Here is a 19,701-nt window from a genome sequence, read left to right as displayed (position 1 = left end):
TAAGACACTTACTTTTTATTGTATACCCTCTATTTAGACCCAACACTGAAGAACTTTTTCCCAGTATAAATGAAGGATTAATGTTAATTTGACGTTAGCTACGTTAGCTAATTAGTGTTAGCTAAACAGGGAATTTACAATTAGCCTAAGCTAACTAAATAACTTGGTTGAATAAATTTAAAAAGATTTGCTATATTAAAAAAAAAAATGCAGAAGATGCTACTTTTGAGTTTGTGATTGAAAATAACATAATTAGAGTTTAAAGGTAAAGTGTAAGATTTAGCAGCATCCAGTCTCCCTCTTTGTTAACCTATCTGGTAAAATTGTTAAGTTAATTGTCAAACTAGCATTTCCATTAGTGGAAAAGGGGGGGGGGGGGGGGGGGGGACACATATACAGCAGCTATCTTTACATTAGTTTTCAGTCTTCTCATTAAATCAATTTTTCTGAAAGGGCTCAACCTCCTCAAAAAGTAAACAAACAAATGTTCTGACCCTGATAACCCTGCAGAGTGGTGGAGACTGATGAGATGCCACTCCTTATAACTAACCGAGGGCCACCTTGTTCCCTTCAGCACCAGTGAGGCGGGATGCAGCTCTGCAGAAAGCCTCAGCCGGCTGCTGCGGTGGAGGCTGACTGAGAGGAGACCAAACCAAACGTCCGTCCACCACCACGACGCACAGCATCGCCGGAAAGCTGCCTGAAGTGGATAAAAAAGGTTTGGCGCTGGAGAGAAAGAGCTGGACACCGAAAGAACTATATATAAATATGTATTATAATTTTTGTACTTGAGGATGTTGTGTTTACGCTGGCTAACCAGATAGAGCGGCAGAGACTTCACTGGATATTCTTGATATCGCTGCCATTCCGCCGCTTGGGTCGGGAGGGAGAGACAAGCACACACCGGTATCGACTGCGAGAGAAAAAAGCAAAGAGGCGGCTGACCACTTGTATTTCCGTGAGTAAACTATTTTACTTTCCATTTGTTTTTAGTTGGGGTTTTTTCTAATGTAGCTACAGCTGTATGAGTGAACGCAGGTTGCTCAAAGAGAGACAAGTTCTCTGTGCGATGCTGCTGATACTATCTTCATAAAAACCACCGAAAAGGAGGTTTTGGATGCTGTCATCTCTCAAAGTGTGAGTTGCCTGCTTTTCAGTCTGGGTTATTTCTCCTCTGCTTGTTTAAATCACTTGTGCCTTTTTCCTTAAGAGTGAATGGAGTAAAAAATAAAGGTGTTATATGTCAAGAAACCCAAACACACTACAAACTATCAAAAATGAGTCTGCTATTTGTTAAGCAAGTTGAAAAATCTTTTTTTTTTTATGTCAACTTAAAGGTGTCCCACTCTGAACCCTAAAAAAAGCATTGAAAAGAGAAACAGTTTGAAATGTATTTAAACTGAAGTGGGCTTGAGGTCTGAGGTCTGCTTTTGACAGCAGCTCAAAGGGATCCATGAAAATATTTTGTCCAAGAAAAAGAAAAATAGAGCTCTCCTGCCAGGGCAGAGGCAGGTTCCTTTTGTTTTTTGGCGAGTGCATCTTTAGATTAGCAGAGCAGGAGGCTTCTAACACACCACTTACCACACAAGTAGACCCACAGGAATGATCTAATCAGAGATATGCAAATTTTTTCCCCAGCTCTAATTTTGCGGCTTGGTTGCGGTTGATTGTTTAGTATAATACTATCGTCTGACAGCACTGGTGACAGTGAGGGTTATTTTTGTGGCTTTGGGGGGTTTTACGGAGTCTTGTTTGATCTCATTGATTTGGCTTTTTCAGGGCTGTGTTCAGAGGATGTACGGAGAGAGCGAGGGGCATTATCAAGCCGTTATTCAATTAGGAATATTATTTACAGTTTTTTTTCCTGAAGTTTGTTTGAGGTTGTTTTCGGTGACAGCAATTAGCGAAGCGGTGGCAGATAGAATAAAGTCTGCCAAAGGAGAACACTACCTTTAAAAGTATGTCTGCTGTCAGTAAATCCCCCCCCCCAAGCTGCTTTGGCTTTTCTTCATTTTTAATGCAGGTCCATTCACAGACACTAAAAAGCAACGTCACACTAAGGCAAGTTTATAATTTAAAGTCACTAAGTATATGTCACTACAATATTCAAGACTCGTGAAGATTTAAATCACGAACGCTAATTTCCCTTTCTGAAAACATCACAATCTAGTTTGTGTTTTCTCCGCTCAATCTCTCCACAATTTGACACAAATTATGTTCAAATGAAGTGATTCTTTCGGAAACTGATGGAAAAAATACTGATGTAAACCAAACAAGACAACATGATGGATTTACAATTACAACGTGAGTGTCGTAGAGGCTGGATTTTACAAGAAAAAACACAAAAAAGTCAACATAAAAACAAGTAATGAATGTGTTTATAATTTTCTGTGGAGGAAATATGTTGTTTGTTTTTTTTGCTATTTCCATGAATCATGGCTCTCAAAAATTTCTTGTGACACATATAGCAGGGTCCTGACCCTCAGGCGGACTTACATACTATATGATGCGTGTGTGTGTGTGTGTGTGTGTGTGTGTGTACTGTCTGTCTACGTGAGAGAGGGATATGCACAAAAGAAAAGTGGTCCCACTCAGTCCTTTTCTGCTCCGAGCACAATTTCATTCACATACTTTGAAGGATTGTGAGTCGAGCACATCCATCTTCTACTGTTGTGTCACGTATACTGTATGGTAGTTGTACTGTATCGTTTGCAACACAGAGGCAATCAATATTACATTTTGCTACAATGTAACAAAATTGGAGCTGATTCAGCAAAATCATTCGGCCTTTTGTTTTCCCGCACCAACACGAACCTGCTCTCAAATTACTGACACTAACTAGTAAATCATTTTAGCGTATAAACCGGAACAGTATTTACCTTTAATTAAGGAAATGGTATGTAGTCTATTCACAGTGATACATTTCAATCATGTAAGCTATTGCATAGTCTAATGCTGCCATAGTTTCCTGTTAGTGTTGTTCAACATCCATTAAGAATAAATTACGGAAGGCGTACTTGAAGGCATGCTAGTGATTTTTTTATAATTGGCCATAATGTTTAAGGATAAGTTCACATTCTTCCAATTCTTAAAACTGCAGCTAACAATCATTGATTCATCTGTGGATTATATTCTAGATTATAATAATTCATCAATCCAGTGTACAAAATGTAAAAAAAAAATACAAAATTACTGTTTCACAGAGTCCATGACGACATCTTGAAGTTTCTTGTTTTGACCAACAGTCCAAAACACAAATTTACAGTGATGTAAAGCAGAAACAAGCAGCAGATAAGTGGGAATAAGTAAATGTTTGGCTTTTTTGTTTGAAAAATGACTGAAGCAATTAATCGAATATCAAAACAGCTGCTGATTAAATTTCTGACTGATTGTTTCAGCTCTACTTAAAACAACGCTGACGTTCCTGTATGTGTATTGAAAGACTTATTGGTTGCTGTAATTGTTCCTTGTGTCTATACTGAGAGAAGCCTTAATGAAGCAATTTCAATGTAAAGCATGAGGGACTAAATCCATAGCTCTTCTGTGGGAAAAATGCAATCTAAAGTTCAGTGGACATCATACAGTGTTTTAGCACCAATTTCCCGCTTTGTGTTGTTCTCTCTGCTACGGTTCAGCCAGGAAACACAGCTGGAATCTTCATGAAGAGGAATCTTCATAGTAAAAAGACAGCAACTTTGGAAGATAACCACTTGATTTCTCTCATTCAGACTAGCGAGGCCTCACATTAGCTTCAGATAGAGTACATTTCGGCGCAGAATGAGGACTGTGGATTTTGTCAGGAGAAAGAATTACAACGACTAATAAATCTTTCAGTGCAAATAAGAGCATGTCGGTATTGCTTTAAGATAGACTTGGAAAAATGTGAACCTATCCCTTAATCTAGATATATATTTCATAAGACTTAATGTGCTTAAACAATTCTCATATTAGCCCACACCTCCGCTTAGTTTAATTTCGTGAGATCATTTGAAAACGGTTCATCTCACAAAGAGATGTATAGTTTAAAGTCAGCAGACGCAGCCCTAATCAAAAGGAGATTCACCTGCATATCAGGGGAATAGATAGAGGGAATGAACAGCTGTGCCTGTTTCACGTGGTACAAATCAGAGGTTACCTCTATCCTTATCTGATGTAAATCACTTATTTGCTCGTGGTAACTGCTTTAAAATGTTTGTAAATCCACTTGGGGGGAGGGCAGGTGTGATATGAAATGCAAATTAGTAGATCAGCTGACCTTGATGGGATTGGAATATGTCTTGAAGTTACAGCTGTCCCATCCTCTTAAATTAAATGATTATCGACATAGGCCAACAGACATGTATTTAGGGTATAGTTAATTGAAAATGACAACTTTAGTGAAGGCTAGCCCTTGGTACACTTGAAAAAAAAATGCATCCCAGCAATGACAAGAGAGGGAAGGAAAAGAAAAGTGTCTCACCAAGACAATAGCACCCAAGGGAGTCCTACTTTAATTTAGAAATCTATAATTAAATATAAATATTAATATTACATATAAGAATAATCAAGTGAAAATGGACAAAAACGTCTTGCAGATCACACTTCCTACTCAAACATGTCCCTGAGGAGTGTTGTCTGTTTTCTGTATGATGTGAACAAAGATATTCCGAGACAGCGATACAGTATGACTGTGTAGGCTTCAGTACATTAGAAAGAACTGTGTAGTTATTCCTATATGGTGACAAAAAACGAAGCTAGAAAGTGTTGCATCCTGAAATCTGTAAACATGTTTTTCACTGTCCAGAGAATGCAAGGGTGTAATTTTTGTTCACAAAACACGACAGTGACTAAGAATGTAGGTCTTGGGCATCTTTCCCTGGTAAGATTTGAGATGGCATGCATTTGTTAGATTAAAGAAATTCTTTTTTTAGGAAATGTTGGTAATCTTGACAGAAGCAAACCCGTCTTTGGCTGCCTTCCTATCTAGCACTTTGTTTGTAAGGGGGGTGAGGAGGAGGGGGGATGGGGGGGGTGGGGGGGCCCTACTGGTCCTGCTGAGCCTAGAAGACAAACGTCCCTCAGGACCCATCTGACAACTTAATTTATATAATTGCTTAGAAGCATCTGCGTAAGAAAGACCGACTTTCAGCACCCTCCTCCACTTGTCACTGTTATGAATGACTCGGATTTGATGTCCAATGAGTCAAACAGACAAGTCACACTGATGTCGACATACTAAAGCATGTGTGAGCTACAAAATAAGCACTGTTAATTTGATTACGGCACTGCATCCTTCTTATGGAAAACAGTTCTAGTTTCATATCTTCATCCTGCATTGTTAGTTAGAGCTCTGATCTGGTTATACTGATGCAGCCAGCTGATTGTGCAATACATCCCTCCACCATGAAAAATGTGTCCATATGTTAAACAGTAATGCAATAAACAAAAGTGACATGAGAGCATCAATGTGTGGCCTTTCTCTCTTGATTTTTTGCAGCTTATGATTCCTTTGGTAGTTAGCAGCTGGTCAAAATAACTTGTTTTGGTTGGCTTGTATGTGCCACAGCCTCATTATTGTTAATTATGTACTTCCTTTATCTGTTTGTCTTTGTGCTGTCCCCATTGTGTTAACTTTAAACAAGTCATCTGTAGATACCCGCAGGCTTCCTTTGTACCGCTTCTTAAATGGATGGTTGAGAAAATGTTAAAGGTTATTAATTGCTTGTGTGGAACCAGGGAGTAAGCTTTTGAACAATATTTGGAAATTACAATAATTTTTTGGAAAAGCCAGCCAGAACACACCCTCTTTGGAATAGTCAGATAACAAATTAATTAAAATGAATTAAAAGGACATTTATCTTCCATATTATCAAAAATATTTGCCCCTTATTATTAGCATTTGGCTACTAAAGCAAACTTTCTGGATGTAATACATAAAGGAATGTTCCTTTAGTCATATTGATGTGTTGTAATGAAGTAGGTGGTAGTAGGTTTGTCTTGGAAATAGTTTGTCAGTGAAGTGAACATCAAGTACCGCATTGGTGAAGATGGTACGGAGAGAGCAGCTATGATGATGGTGATGGTGGGGAATAGCCTGAGGATGGAGTGTTTTTCAGTAGGCAGCTCCTGATATTATGTGACAGTAAAGGGCCTTATCTACCAGGGCCATGATGAAGCACAACACTCTTTGATTTTTTATCTTCCAAACGTTTAACAATCTCATGCTCTAGACAGATTAGCGAGATGAAGGTGTAAAAACAGGCTATGCGGTTTCAGGGGAGTCAAATACAGCCAAATGCAGGGTCTAAGGCAATATCTGCATCACGCTGATAGTTCAAAATGAAAGATTAGCTGAAATTACTCACATACTTTTGGCCTTCAGGTTCAGGGAAGTCATAACATATTATACATCTTATGGCTTGATTTGATTATTTTTGCTTAAGTGTACAATACAGGCAGACAGTAAGTGGGATAAAAAGAGGTTGAAATGGGAGAAAAAGGGGGATGACATGCAAGGTTTGTGCATAAACTTTACTTGAACCTGCTGTAGCACTATGTTCCTCTTGTTGGTCTATTCTATATCTTTGTTTATCTGGTTTGTTATTCGGTTCATCATGCTCAGAAGTCTCTCACTTGCAGTCGGCTTCGTATTTATTTCTGTTTCCCATTAGGGCACTGATCCCCTAAAGAATTAGTCGGTGGTGTTTTTTTTTTTTTTTTTACCCTACTTAAAATTAATCAGGGCCCGAACCTTTCTTTTCAAGTTGTTTTCTATTGGTGTGGTATCTTAATATGCCAAACTTCCAAAGACATAGAGACCAACTCTTGGCAAGCATCGACATACAGAAATCAAAGGCACCTCAAGACATCAATTCATTTTCATGTTTCCTTTTTAGCTATCATACCTAATAATGTAGAATTAGTGTTTTATATTTCAATCTTTAACCCTAATGAAAATGTCTTCAGGCCCTGTTGGTTAACAATTGTCTTTGTTAGCTCATTAATGTGAAATTACTTCTCAGCTTCTTATAAAAACATGTCCTAAAACAAATAACATGCAGCACATTGTTTTTTCAATGATCTTTGTACAGATTGTTTCATCCGCCATAACACAGAATTTTTGTGTCATCTTCTTCTACTTGTAAGTGTGGAAGCATCATGAGTAAGATTTTGTGTCCTGTGCGTCACTCGCTGTTAACTTGTTTTTCAAAGCCGTGTCTTTCATACACCGTCGATGCCATTTAGTGAATAACACCAAGTCTTTCAGAACGAAAACATTTTTAGAATCCGTAACAGTAACCCAAGGTCAAAACGCTGTTAAAAACTTCTCAGATATCTTTCAGTCGAGGCCTTCTGAGTGTCTACTAACTCACGGTGAAGCTGCATAGTAATGTCTCTTGCAGCCTAGTGGGCATTTTTGAAAAGAAGGAAGCAATTCTGTACATTAAAAGAGGAGGAGGAGTGTTTTAGGGTCACCTTTCTTACAGTAAGTACGAAGTCATGCATCCCGAGAGATGAAATGCGTGTGGAGGTATCTGTCAGAATACAACAAAGAGGGCTGCTTTGCTTCAGCTCTGCTTGTGCACCACTTTGCTGTCCCTTTTTCTTGTGACAAACATTGAGTGAGTGAGGTAGATGTAGCATATTTCCTTTAATATCTTTGTTATGTAATGACATTACAGTACTTAATAATGCAGGGATAATGATTGATGGGGAGGGATTTTATGTTTCATTTCATTTTTTTCTACCGATCAATCCCGGACAATCCCGGTCTGATACATAAACTAGACACACAGAGAATGTCCGACTTGAACTGGTGATATCAACTAGAAAATACATCAGTGTACAAAATGCATGCTTTAACAAATGTAAGACTTAATACTGAAATGTCCTCCAGATATGAGAATCATGTGAGGCTTCATTAGGCATCGGGATAAGACAGAAGCACTGATGCATTTTACAGGAAATAAAGGTAAGAAAGCCTCTGTATGAAGCTTTTATTCAAAGCTACTGCTGTGTGGTGAATACTGATATTTGGTTTTACACAGTTGCTTGATATCAGCTGTCAGCCCTGCTGCGGATAGCATTATGGATGTAGTGATTTTTAGCAAGTGGTCCTGAAAAACAAAACAAAAATGCATCAAAATAAATCTCATCGTAGCGATACGTAGAGTAATTTATTAACACTGCTGACATTGTAATTCACAAGTCAATGTTCAGCCTTCTTTATAAAATCTCTCAAAATGATTAGATGTTAATAAAATGATAAAATAAGCAACCTTTGGGAAACGCCAGCAGTCCGGTTGATCAATAAGTGTAATACCAGGGTTTCCGCCAGAGAAGTTGTTCTGCACGGCGGTTTAAAGCTCGGATCCTTTGAGGAATAAGTCGGCGCATAGCAAGTGTGCGGTCGAGAGAGATAGAGAGAGAGAGAAAGAGAGAGAGTGTGATGGTAAGGCTGTGGTGACCAGAGCAGAGTATTAAGTTAGCTGTGAACAGGGTAATGAGTGTAGAGTTTAGGCTATTTGTCAGTGAATAAACGCTACAACTCCTCAAGCCACCCAGCTGAAGTGAAGGGGGTTAGCGCTGAAGCTAGCCACAACTTCACCCCAGGCTCACTTAAGGTGGACTCCTTTGAGGTGGGCCAGCTATTTTAATGTTAGTGACAATCTCAGCTGCTCTTCTGAGTTTTTCTCAGCGTCAGGCCTAACAACTTCTCTGGCGGAAACCCTGCTCTCTCTCTACGCTACTTACGTATAACACATTTTAGTTTAAAAAAACATCTTAAAAATGCTTTAAAAAAAACAAATCCCCAATGCTTTGGCCCATCAGGGAGTTTTTTTCAGGCATGATCATGATCCACAATCTTATCACGGTTCTTTTTCATGTTTTTAAGACTATTTGCAAGTTACTGAGCAGTACTCAAGATTCAAAAAACTTTATTGTCTTGTTTATTGCTGAAATTTGTCTAAGGTTATGGGCTCACAAACAACATGAAAACACTCACCCATGAAAGACTCAGATAAAATGACATTAAAACACAAACAGTTCCATAAATAAATAAGAGCAAGTGTGTAAAGCTGCATTAGAAATAGTGACAGTCTATTTGGTCTTTTTTAAAATGGATATTGCAGTTGGAAACCAAACTAACAGTGCAACCAAACTCATTTCACAGCTGAAAAGCAAACAGTTGATGTTGTGTAGAAGCGTTAGTGTGTCGTTTCGGATAACAAGCAGGATATTCACCATTAAAAAAAAAAAAACACCAACACAGTACACCAGAGCTGACAGAAGTTAGTGCTTTCAGTTAGCAGACGAGCTAACCCCTAAGTGGTGGCGTTTACCTGCAGCCTAGCTGTCAGTTTAACATGATGTGAAGAAGATGAGCTTCCTAGCAGGACATTAAAACTGCTGCTAACACACTACCAAGCGTCAAATCTGTGAGCTAACTGGGGAGCTGGCGACGTGACAATGTTCAGACAGGTGTAAGCAAGTGCTGCTGTTAGCTTACTTGCTTGATGTTTTTGTAGCATTTATACCGATATGACTCCGTAAAGGCAGATCATGGAAACATTTTAATTGTTCATTATGTAATATCGTCATATCGCACACCCATACCACTGGGCTCGCAATACACTGGTTGGAAACCCTGAATACTTAACATAATGGGAGATTAATGGGAGGTGTGACAGCAGGGGATGACACAACAATATTGTTGGCAAATATAACACAGCCTAACACTATCAAAATAATAGAAACCAAATTATCAACTTAACCATACAGCTGTAAAATTATTCAGCTGACTTGCTGAATTCCCACCTCACACTTTGATAAGCAGCTTCCAATTGGTCAGCAGCTGGAGGTCTGTAATTAATCAGAGACTCAAAACATCTGCTGCACAGAAGAGTGTCTAACAGACACATACTGTTAGATACATAATGTATCTACTGTATCTAACGAGTCACTTTAATTAGTCATTTTTCAGAGGGAGGACATTAATGGAATCGTCTCATTTGTCTTGAAGGACCGTACTCTATTTTCAGCATGTTTAATTCTATTTAATATTAAGTGTACATAATTTGTTGTCAACCATTTTCCAAAGACTGTATTTTACTGACCATCCAGGCAGCCATTAATTTCAGTTTATATTGTATGAAAATACACTGAGAGTTTGAGTGTTTAAACAATGGATTTTATTATAAATCACTTGATGTACCTCACTTTTAGATAACATTTTATGATTTAAATGTCTAGAAGATAGTAATGTGATAACTAGTTATGGTTATATGTATCACTGTATGTACACAGATAATGTAAGAATCCCTAAATCCCTTGAAGAGGCTAAATGAAAATAAAGGCAGTGTGTAAATACTGCAGTTTACATTGTTATGGGCCCAATTTAAGATTTCCCTCATAATGTCAGTCCATCTGACCAGCGTTTCTCTAATTGTGTGTTATGTTGAGGCTAGTAATGCTCCACAAACTCGATGCCTTCTATCCCTGTTGGTGAGTTGAAGTTCAAATGAAGTTTTTAACTGTGGTAAAAGTCTTTCATTTATTAATTCACACACTGAAACTATGTCCTACCCTTTAGGCTATGTTTTAATAGGCGATTTGAAGTTGCACTAAGTCAAATATTTATGAGCTGTTGTGTTGTCTTTTCTTTCAGCAATGCTGTCTTTTCATCTAATGTTATCATCCTAATGTTTTGGTCTAATGCATTCTGAAGCGAGTGAAAACCCATTTTTTGAATCTTAGAGTTTAGGTATAGGGTTTAAGTATTCCCATTTATACTCACTCACATTTTTACTGGGGCAACAGCATAATCAAATTTACCTTAACAATTATCTATTCATTACAATTAATGATCACAGATCAAAGCAATCATGAACGATTCTAATCCCCCGTTCAGTCGCTAATGTCAACCAGCTAGTAGCATCATTGTATACTCCATAGAGGAGATGAAGGCACTTGAGCATCTAGGGAGCCAGACAGTGGAAATCGCATTCAAATAAATTGAGAATTAATTAGATCTATATATCATTGCCACAAATGTGCCATGGGACTGTACAGCATTACGCTGGGAATGAGCATGTGACACAGAAACCCATAGTTTCATTTCAGTGGCTGTTGCGCTCCAATTTTCAACTGTGCTTCTTTAACACTGACCACACATAAAAAATACTTATCTCTGTCACAACTCGATTGCATTTCTATGAAGGCAATTTTTAGAAGATGAAACGAGTTTGCAAGGGTTTTCCAAAAGCACCTTCCCTACCCAACTTTAATTCTAAAGGCCATAATATAGTTACCATAGCAACTTGTGCCCCTTGATTTGAGCAGGGGAAATCAGGTCACATTACTGCTATGTTAGAAGCGACCTTTACCTCACCACACGTCTAATACTTGGTTTCCAACCTGCCACTCACTGTGCGTCTCAGCTCTCTGTCTTCATTTTTCTGCTTTCACTCAGATATCAACATAATTCAAAACAGGAATTTTAATCAGGATTAAAAGCATCATGGCTAATTCACAGAGATTGTACCATCAAAGCAAAACTTTAGAAAAGGCTTTTAAAAGACCATCTGTGCAATTCCTTTTTTTTTCTCTCTCTCTCTCTCTCTTCGCCTTCAGTATGTCATCAGGGGATAACTCAGTTTGTACCACTGCTATTTCATTGTTTAATGGATTTTTGGAAAGCACTGATTAGTGGGAGTCGGTATAACATGAATGTATAATAATAGGAAAGTACACATGTCCAATTCTGACATATTGTAAGATTCTGTAACATAGAGGGGATAAAAGCTATTCTTAGAGGCAACCCATAATTTCCATCAGAGTCTGAAATATAAGTGAAGTGCCCACACGGTTGCCATGTGATAAGTTCTGATATTCTAACTTGCTGTTTGCCAGAAAAACAACTACAGGTACAAAGGCACTGATGGCTGTTTTTTGTAATTTATAGCCTGAAACTTTACCACAGAGTTTTGAATCTCAGTTAGCTGATCTTCCACTTTCATAACACAGTTCTGTCCCCTTTGTTTTGTTCAGTGTATCCGTGCTGATACATCCAGTAAGAGCTGCACCCTCAGTGTCATTACGTATACGACTTTAACTTAATAAAACACCATCGTGGCTGGCCCGGATTCAGATTAATTCATTTTAAGTAGCCTGACATTTTATGTTGTTAACAATGTAACATTCATGCAATGCACAAGTGGATGTGTTAACTGTGCTGACCTGAGCTGTAGAGATCTAACAATGAGCCTTGAGACAGGCCCCTGATGTGCCAGATCACATACTCATTAAATCTCAATTTTCAGCAAAGCTCATTTAAAGCATAATGTGTGACACACAGAACCTGTGTTCAGCCGTTGCCTTTGAATAAGGACAAAATGAAACACTGAGCTTCAGGTGCTCAAATCTGGTGTGGGTGAGTGTATGTGTGTGCAGCAGCCTAGGATGGCCATGCTCAGGATTCTGCAAAACTATGCGGATGTAATATTCTGTATGTGTGTGTGTTATCTGTATGCAGCTGTGCATGCCATATATTCATGTTTGTCAGGATTCAAACACCATCTTTTTTAATGCAACAGTTAAAACATAACTACAAAACTGGGCTTAGTCTATGTACAGAGGGATATTCCTGGCTTGATGGGTTATTTAGTGTATCCCAGTCACTGCCTGTAGCAAAAGCAATGTTTTGTCATTGTTTTAAGGTCAGAATGAATCGATTAATTCATGTTTATTCTCCAAGGAAAGAACATTTCTAAGACTTTGAAATAACCAGATGCTTTTAGGGATTGTGCCCTTTGTCATACTGTAAATGGGCTTAATTTGTGGTGTGAGAAAGGATTTTAATTACAACAATTAAGCGAATGCGAAATGTAATTTATTCCAGGCTACACTGCATAATCTACAAATTAGGCTTACCATTTTATTAAGCACGGGCAGATGTAGCACCACAGGCCATTTTAGATCCAGTAAATTCACCACATGGCATGACCTGTCTGCCCCTCTCATCTGTTAGTACAAAACAAAACCTTTACAGAAGGTTGAGTCGGCTTTTTTTTTAAAGAGATTAGGACCCCAACCTACTGAGGTGATAGTCAACCATTGGGTGTCCCTGGGTGATCATTGATCATCTGTAGCTGACTATTGCTTTATAATTTTTTTTTTGAGCTGTCTCTTTGAGCCCACACACTATTATGTGAATGAATAAATAGTTGAACTTGAAATTTATTCTGACGTGGTTTCGTTCAAGACAAGTTTATTCTTTTGGGGCCTTCTGCTATGTGAGCTATTCCACACCACATAACTGTGCTGCCCTTTGAATGTCTCTGCATAACAGCTTTAAACAGCTGAATTGGCTCATTTAAGTATCCGGGGCTTCATGTAGTCTGTGACATTTTTTTTTTCACATGAGAAGTGTCAACTGCCCCCATTATCCTATTGTCATCTAGATGGATACGGAACAGGTGGAAGTTCTTGGGTGAGATGGTGTGTGTGTTAAACATTAACAAGGCCTAGCGCGGTGTTAGCGCATTACTTCTTTTACAGCAGAGAGTTTTCTCAAAAAAAAAAATACCTGCCTAGAATGAGATGTAGCACCTGATATTCATGCGGAGCTTGGAGAGAGCGTGGCTTTTACTGTGAAGCAGGTGCAAGAAATGTTGATGTTGTAGTTTCTATTAAGCATTAACTGCAACAGCCTTCACTTGTTAGTCTCTGCACACACCTGCTTTCTTACAGCTGTTTTCTGCTACTGTTATTCAGTAGAAGTTCGCCCACATGATGTGTCGTGTCTGGGTTTTTTAAAAAATTTTTCAAAGGGTTCAAAACAACTAGTGGCTGTCAAACTTAGATTTAAGTGGAATGTGCCATGTATTAAATTGGTGAAATGCTTCATCAAGTGTAAGGTCACTAAGATCTCCCGAGTTTTAAAGCGCTATAGTTGGTATTAGAGATGCAGCGATTAACTGATTTCACTGTTATCTCAGTGAAGGTAATACACATTACTTTAGTGGCAAGATACTTAATAAAACATTGAGTTGGTAGGGAATTAAATATAAAAGTGTCACTTACAATCAACTGAACAGCGGTGAGTTAAGAGTTGGGCTTTAACAACATAAACCAACAGCAGCACAGCAGGAAAAGGAGCATTGCACCGTTTTTTAAATTAATGCTCAACAAAACGACATGTAATCCATTAAGCTTCAGTGCGACCGTTTACATCCTGTTGCTTCCTGCCATCTGTGTTGAGTAAATGCTAGGTATGGAAGGTACATATGCCAGGTGTAACTTAACATCAGGATATTGTAGACTTTTAGCACTATACCATGGGATCTAATGAATGACATTTCAGGGATTAATACGACCTGCAGAAGAGATATTGTCAATTTATTTCTTGCATTTTTACTGAAACTGCAACAAAAAAACAATAATAGACAGGATTTTCAGTTTATTACCTACATTAGGTTCCTCTAGGGGATCAATAAAGTTCATCTTATATTATTAATAATGATTTAAAATACTGTTTTTAAAATATTAGAAATCAAAGTTCATGTTGGCACGGACTATTTATTTTCATTTTTCTTATTCAACTCCAGCCTAAGACTACCTCTGGTACTGCAGCAGTTCAACCTACTGATGCTGAATCCTTGGTGAAGTGTGCATCTTGTGCTCCCTCTTCAAAGCAAAACAGTGTGATTTTATCCATCTGTAGTATTGTGAAATAAATTAATGCATATCCTCAGACTATAACCGTACCATCAAAATCTATAATCATTGCATCCCTAGTTAGTATACAATGAGTAACCAGCTGTGTACCTCTGGGGGAGCTTCAGTCAGGGCCTATACTGCTTTTCTTTTGCTATGTGTTGAATCTGTGATGTTGTATAGATGTTTATGTCTCTGTGGGAGTAGCTACTGTTTACAACACCGAGGTATAGAAAGAATTTTAGAGTCTTTTGCTCATATTTATTCCATTTCCAGATAGACACAACTTGCATCAATGGCTGTGAGTACACGGCAGCTGTTTTTCTTCTGAATGTAATCAGATTACTGAAACTTTTCGTGAGTGCTAGACAAAATGATTTTTTGTTCACATGCTCTGTAGTAAGGCAAAGAAAGACTGGCGCTAGGCTACGTCCAAACTTAAATCTGTTTTAGAGGTTTTCAGCTCACTGCTTTGTTTCCGTACTGAGACTTTTATCAGAATATACCGCTTTTGGAGTTAAAACACAAAAATAAGCAGAAGACAAGACTTCTGTTTATTTTCCCGAAACTTGTAAATATCACATGTTTAAAGATCCCTTGGGAAAGATACCCCACTTAGAAAAATGGGAGACGGCTTTCGTAAATGACAAACGACAGAGGAGCGAGCGGTGCGTCGTCCCAAGGGAACAGTTTTGACTTTACTCAAGTGCTTATGCACAGAGAGAGTATAGCTTTTGTGGAAAAACTGAAAGTAAATGGAAAACATTTACATGACATCTTCAAATCTTTCAAATAGATGAAAGATTTAACCTGCCTCTGTTAAAAGGAATGAATGTTCTCTCAGAAGCAGCTAGTTTATTCTGATCTAAATTGTTTGCACATTTCTGACTGAGCTCCTGTTCTGATGAATAGTGGAATAAAAGAGTAAGAACGGTTATTGATAAGATTGATATGATATTGGTAAGGAAGATCAAATTCAGGTTCGATCTCGGGAAGGGATGCCAAACAATCAGACTGATTTAACAAATGGATGTTGTTGATCAATTAAGATAAAAAGACTGATAAAAAAGAATTGTGAATTACTCAAATGACTCAAATTGGAAAATAAAAATCAACATGCAAAGTAAAACTCATTCCAACAAATCACCAGCTGCACATTTGATCCAGTGAAGCGCACCGTAGTCGGCTCCTTGATTAAGCTCAGGTGTGGGTAATCAGGCTGTCGCTGGAGGTAAATATGTCTTTCATGGCACTGAAGGTATTCCAGTGCAGTGCCTCTCTATAATCTGCTTTTGCAGTGTCAGAGATGGGAATCTAATAAAATAAACCGCCGTCCACAAAAAATGACATCTCAAAAGAAATAAGGCCTCAGATGGACTCATGCTTATCACCATCTCACTCTTAAGACTGTATCTAATCCTTTTACCAGTTTAAAATCTGTGACACCTTTTTACTGTCGGCTGCATTTGTGCGCCTGGCTCAGAGGTGTCAGCTCTTCTTCATCTTCCTTTACAGCCTTGTTGAATGCTTGATGGTAGAAAGATGTGTTAGTTATTAGAATAAATAACTTTGTGTGAGTTGGTCAGTGGATAAAATGTTAAAAAAAAACATTTTCTGGTGTGTGCTCTGTAATCTGGTGTCTATATTATTTAGGTTTGGCTAATTAGCAAAATGCTTTGTTTTCCGCAATTGAACATCATGCACAAATGTAGTAGTTTTCACATATGGTTTCAGGTGTTTCTGTGAGTGAGCAACTGTTTGAATTTGAAACTATACTGGCAAAGATTTCAATTTCTTTTACTGACAAATCTCAAGAGTAACAAAGCAAGTCCTCATTTTTGTTGTAACACCATGCTGTTATCTAGTGCTTGCTTTTAGAGAGCAGATTACTGAAGAAAAACGTGAATATTTCCCTGCCACAACAAAATGGAGTGGGTTGGGGTGTGTTAGCGTGACTCAGCCAGCATCAGTTCCAAAGAAACTTTTCATCTAAGGCTTATTGATCAGCCTCAGATTGTTTGTACATGCACTCTCTGAGCAGAGATAATGAGTACTTGCTTATTTAAATACCACATTTAGAATGAAATGTAAAAATTTGCTGGACGGTGTTATCATTGACTAATGATAAACTCACTGTTTAAATCATAACTGTTGCATTAAACTATATTTTGAAATTAGGTGTAAACTCGTTACGGTGGCATAACATGGTATTACAGGGCTCTATAGTGCATATGTGAGTGAAAATTAGAGTGTGTGAATGTGGCATATTATTTGCAAGTGACTCTGATTTCTGACACCAGTAAGTTATAGTGCGAAAAGCCCAGTATGGCAGTTTGAGGTAATTAATTTTCTGAATTCATGGATTTGTAGTTTCCAGTGTTTGTACTACGTGCATGTATGTATGCATTCCCCATATTTAAAAGATGAGAAACAAAAGAAAAAAAAAAACATTTTCACCTTCCTTCAGCCATGGTGAAATAAAAATACATCATTTTTATGCCTTTAACAGGCTTCATGAGGGTGTGTGTTCCCTTGGCAACCATCTCATCCTCAGGTCAGTGTAATTCCCTAGGTGGCCTCTGTAGTGGATATAATATACAAATAACTTCTCATTACAAATATTTCAAGAAAATAACATTGTTTAGAAGCGAGAGGCAAAATGCTGATAGGGTGCAATGTTTCCCACAGAGTTAGAATCTATATGGTGTTATCTGACTGGGAGGGTGGGGTATAGCCTACCGCATATAAGGTGCTCCACTGCAAATATTTTAATTGCCAAGTACTTTGTGACAAACAAAAACCGAATGAATGAATTATGTTGCAACTGTATTTTTTGTACAGCACATTGTTTCTTTCCCACTCTCGTCCCAAAATTAATTTAATGTTACATCCTCCCCCTGACGACAGGAGGTCCACTCAGGCCCTGAAGGGTTGGGTCTCTGAGATTGTGTTAAGAACATAGACTAACTTATCAGATTTAACTTGAATGCATCAGTTTTGGACAAATTTGTGCAGAGATATTCATGATACTAACCATGCGTGATCTCTGGATGGATCCGGCCAGCCATCTTCTCTGCGGGGAAAAGCCAGGAAAAGCCATTAACCATGGGTGCTATTCATTAAGCTAATTTATGCTTCCTTGCATCTTTTCTCCTCTGTCCTCCGGACATGACCTGGAAACCGATCTCCCGCCACCATTGTTGTGGATCTTCAAAATCCCTTAATTGCACCTCGAGGACACAAAGAAAGAGGAGGCTCCTGGAGGAGCTTAGAACGAGGAACCACAGGTGTATCCTCTGTGGAAGTTTTTTACCGGACGGCAACACCCCTTTGATCCAGTGTCTTTATTGAATGGTCAGCTGATCTGATGTGATAGTAAACAGTCAGGCTGTTGTGGAAACTGCTTTAATGTAGTAATATTAATATATGTGATTGTAATACCTGTGGGATGACGACACCAACAGCAGCTTTTCATATTTATTCATAAAATAAAAATTGATGAACCATGAATCAATCACAAAAAAACCTCTTGTAACTTCATTATTTTTCTTCATAAGCCAAATGCTTTGCATCTCAAGTCCACAAAATATGATGCCGCACAGCTGCGTGTCTCCTATAATATCATCCTGAACCTGAAAAGGACGTCACACTTTCACAAAGTAAATAAGCAATACTTTAGACATATTCTGCAGGCTACAGCTGTTTTTATTGCTCCTCGGTCTGTTCTTTCAGTAATTAACAGATTTTAATTGTCTATTCATGTCTTATTCTGTGACAGCTAGACACTGCTATGGATCTGTAATCAAATACTAAAACATCGGTGCCGTTATCAGGTGTTTAAGGTGTAGCTGCAGCATCTCAGGTAACAGACTGTTAGCCAGCATGTTAATCCTACTAAATACATGGATGAGACCATATGTTTACATATGTAGTAACAAAGTAGTATTGCTTTGTTATTATGTATTACTTTGTTATTACAGAGAGAGTAGAGTACTGAATAAAGGTACCGTTGGGTACTGGTACATATTGGTTTAAATGTTAGTGGTACTCAACCCTACTTAAAAGACTAGATGACTGTGAATGTACTGGTATTTTGACAAAACAGGTGACATTTTAAAGTGGCATTTCAAAATTTGACAAACTCAGCAGGGATGCAGTTTGTGCTTGTTTTTTTTTTTTTTGGTTGTATAATTTATGTTGATTTGGCTGTTTGATTTAACATCGCATGACTACATTATTATTATCATTATATTATATCAATATATGACATTGCATTAAGATAAAGTTGAACTCACACAGAGTCAAATATATCAACCAGCATTCAAAAGTGTTTGCATTTTTTAAAGCTTTTATGTCACATGGATTTATTCATGCCTTTGTAAATACACAAAATAACAGGCTGCCTCTCCTATGATACCCAAAAGCTGCAGAGATGATAAGCACTTCTGAGGCTTACTCCTTCCTCGATCCAGGAAATGTCATTTCATCAGCCTCAGTGAGCATCTCTGCATCGATTCTTGAAACAATGATGAATTTAAACGTCCTAATCCACACAATCAATAATCGGCTGATTGTAAGCCCGAATGCAGAGAGTTTAAAAATTCTGAGTACATTTGTTTCATTTATAGGGGAGTAACATTAAAGTAAAAAAATGTCTATATGCTCACAGTCCCTCTTAACCTATTTTCCAACTCATCTCAGCTTGCCCTGAATTCCTCTGCATAACTTCATGTATGTGTGCCACTTCAAACCATAGCACCTTGCTCATTGGGCTTTGAAGTGTCAGTGTCTTTTCATATTCAGTCTTCTCTCAGGACACCAAAGATTTCAGGCACATACTTCATGCTCACTTCTTCATCACGACAGCCATCACTGGCTGCACATGTAATTTTACCACTGTGAAAGACGCTAGCTCCATTCAGGTGTGCGCTGTCTCATGGTGAAGACAATAATTGCCTGTACTGCTCTTCCCTTTGGTAATTGTCTTTTGATTGAGGTCATCAG

At 38.1% G+C, this 19,701-nt stretch overlaps 1 protein-coding gene across 6 annotated transcripts in view; it reads left to right on the top strand.

The window, feature by feature from the left end:
* The first annotated feature begins 869 nt into the window (after nt 1-869).
* Nucleotides 870-19,701, top strand: part of cntn5 (contactin 5) — a 109,048-nt gene continuing 90,216 nt past the window's right edge. For all 6 annotated transcript variants that reach the window (XM_067595284.1, XM_067595281.1, XM_067595283.1 and 3 more), the window contains exon 1: nt 870-958. The gene's annotated coding sequence lies outside the window, so the exon portion shown is untranslated. The remainder of the gene's footprint in view (nt 959-19,701) is intronic.

The sequence above is a fragment of the Thunnus thynnus genome, chromosome 7, assembly GCF_963924715.1.
Source record: "Thunnus thynnus chromosome 7, fThuThy2.1, whole genome shotgun sequence".
NCBI lineage: Eukaryota > Metazoa > Chordata > Actinopteri > Scombriformes > Scombridae > Thunnus > Thunnus thynnus.
Note: the sequence above shows the minus strand (reverse complement) of the source record. Positions and strands in the feature narration are given on the sequence as shown.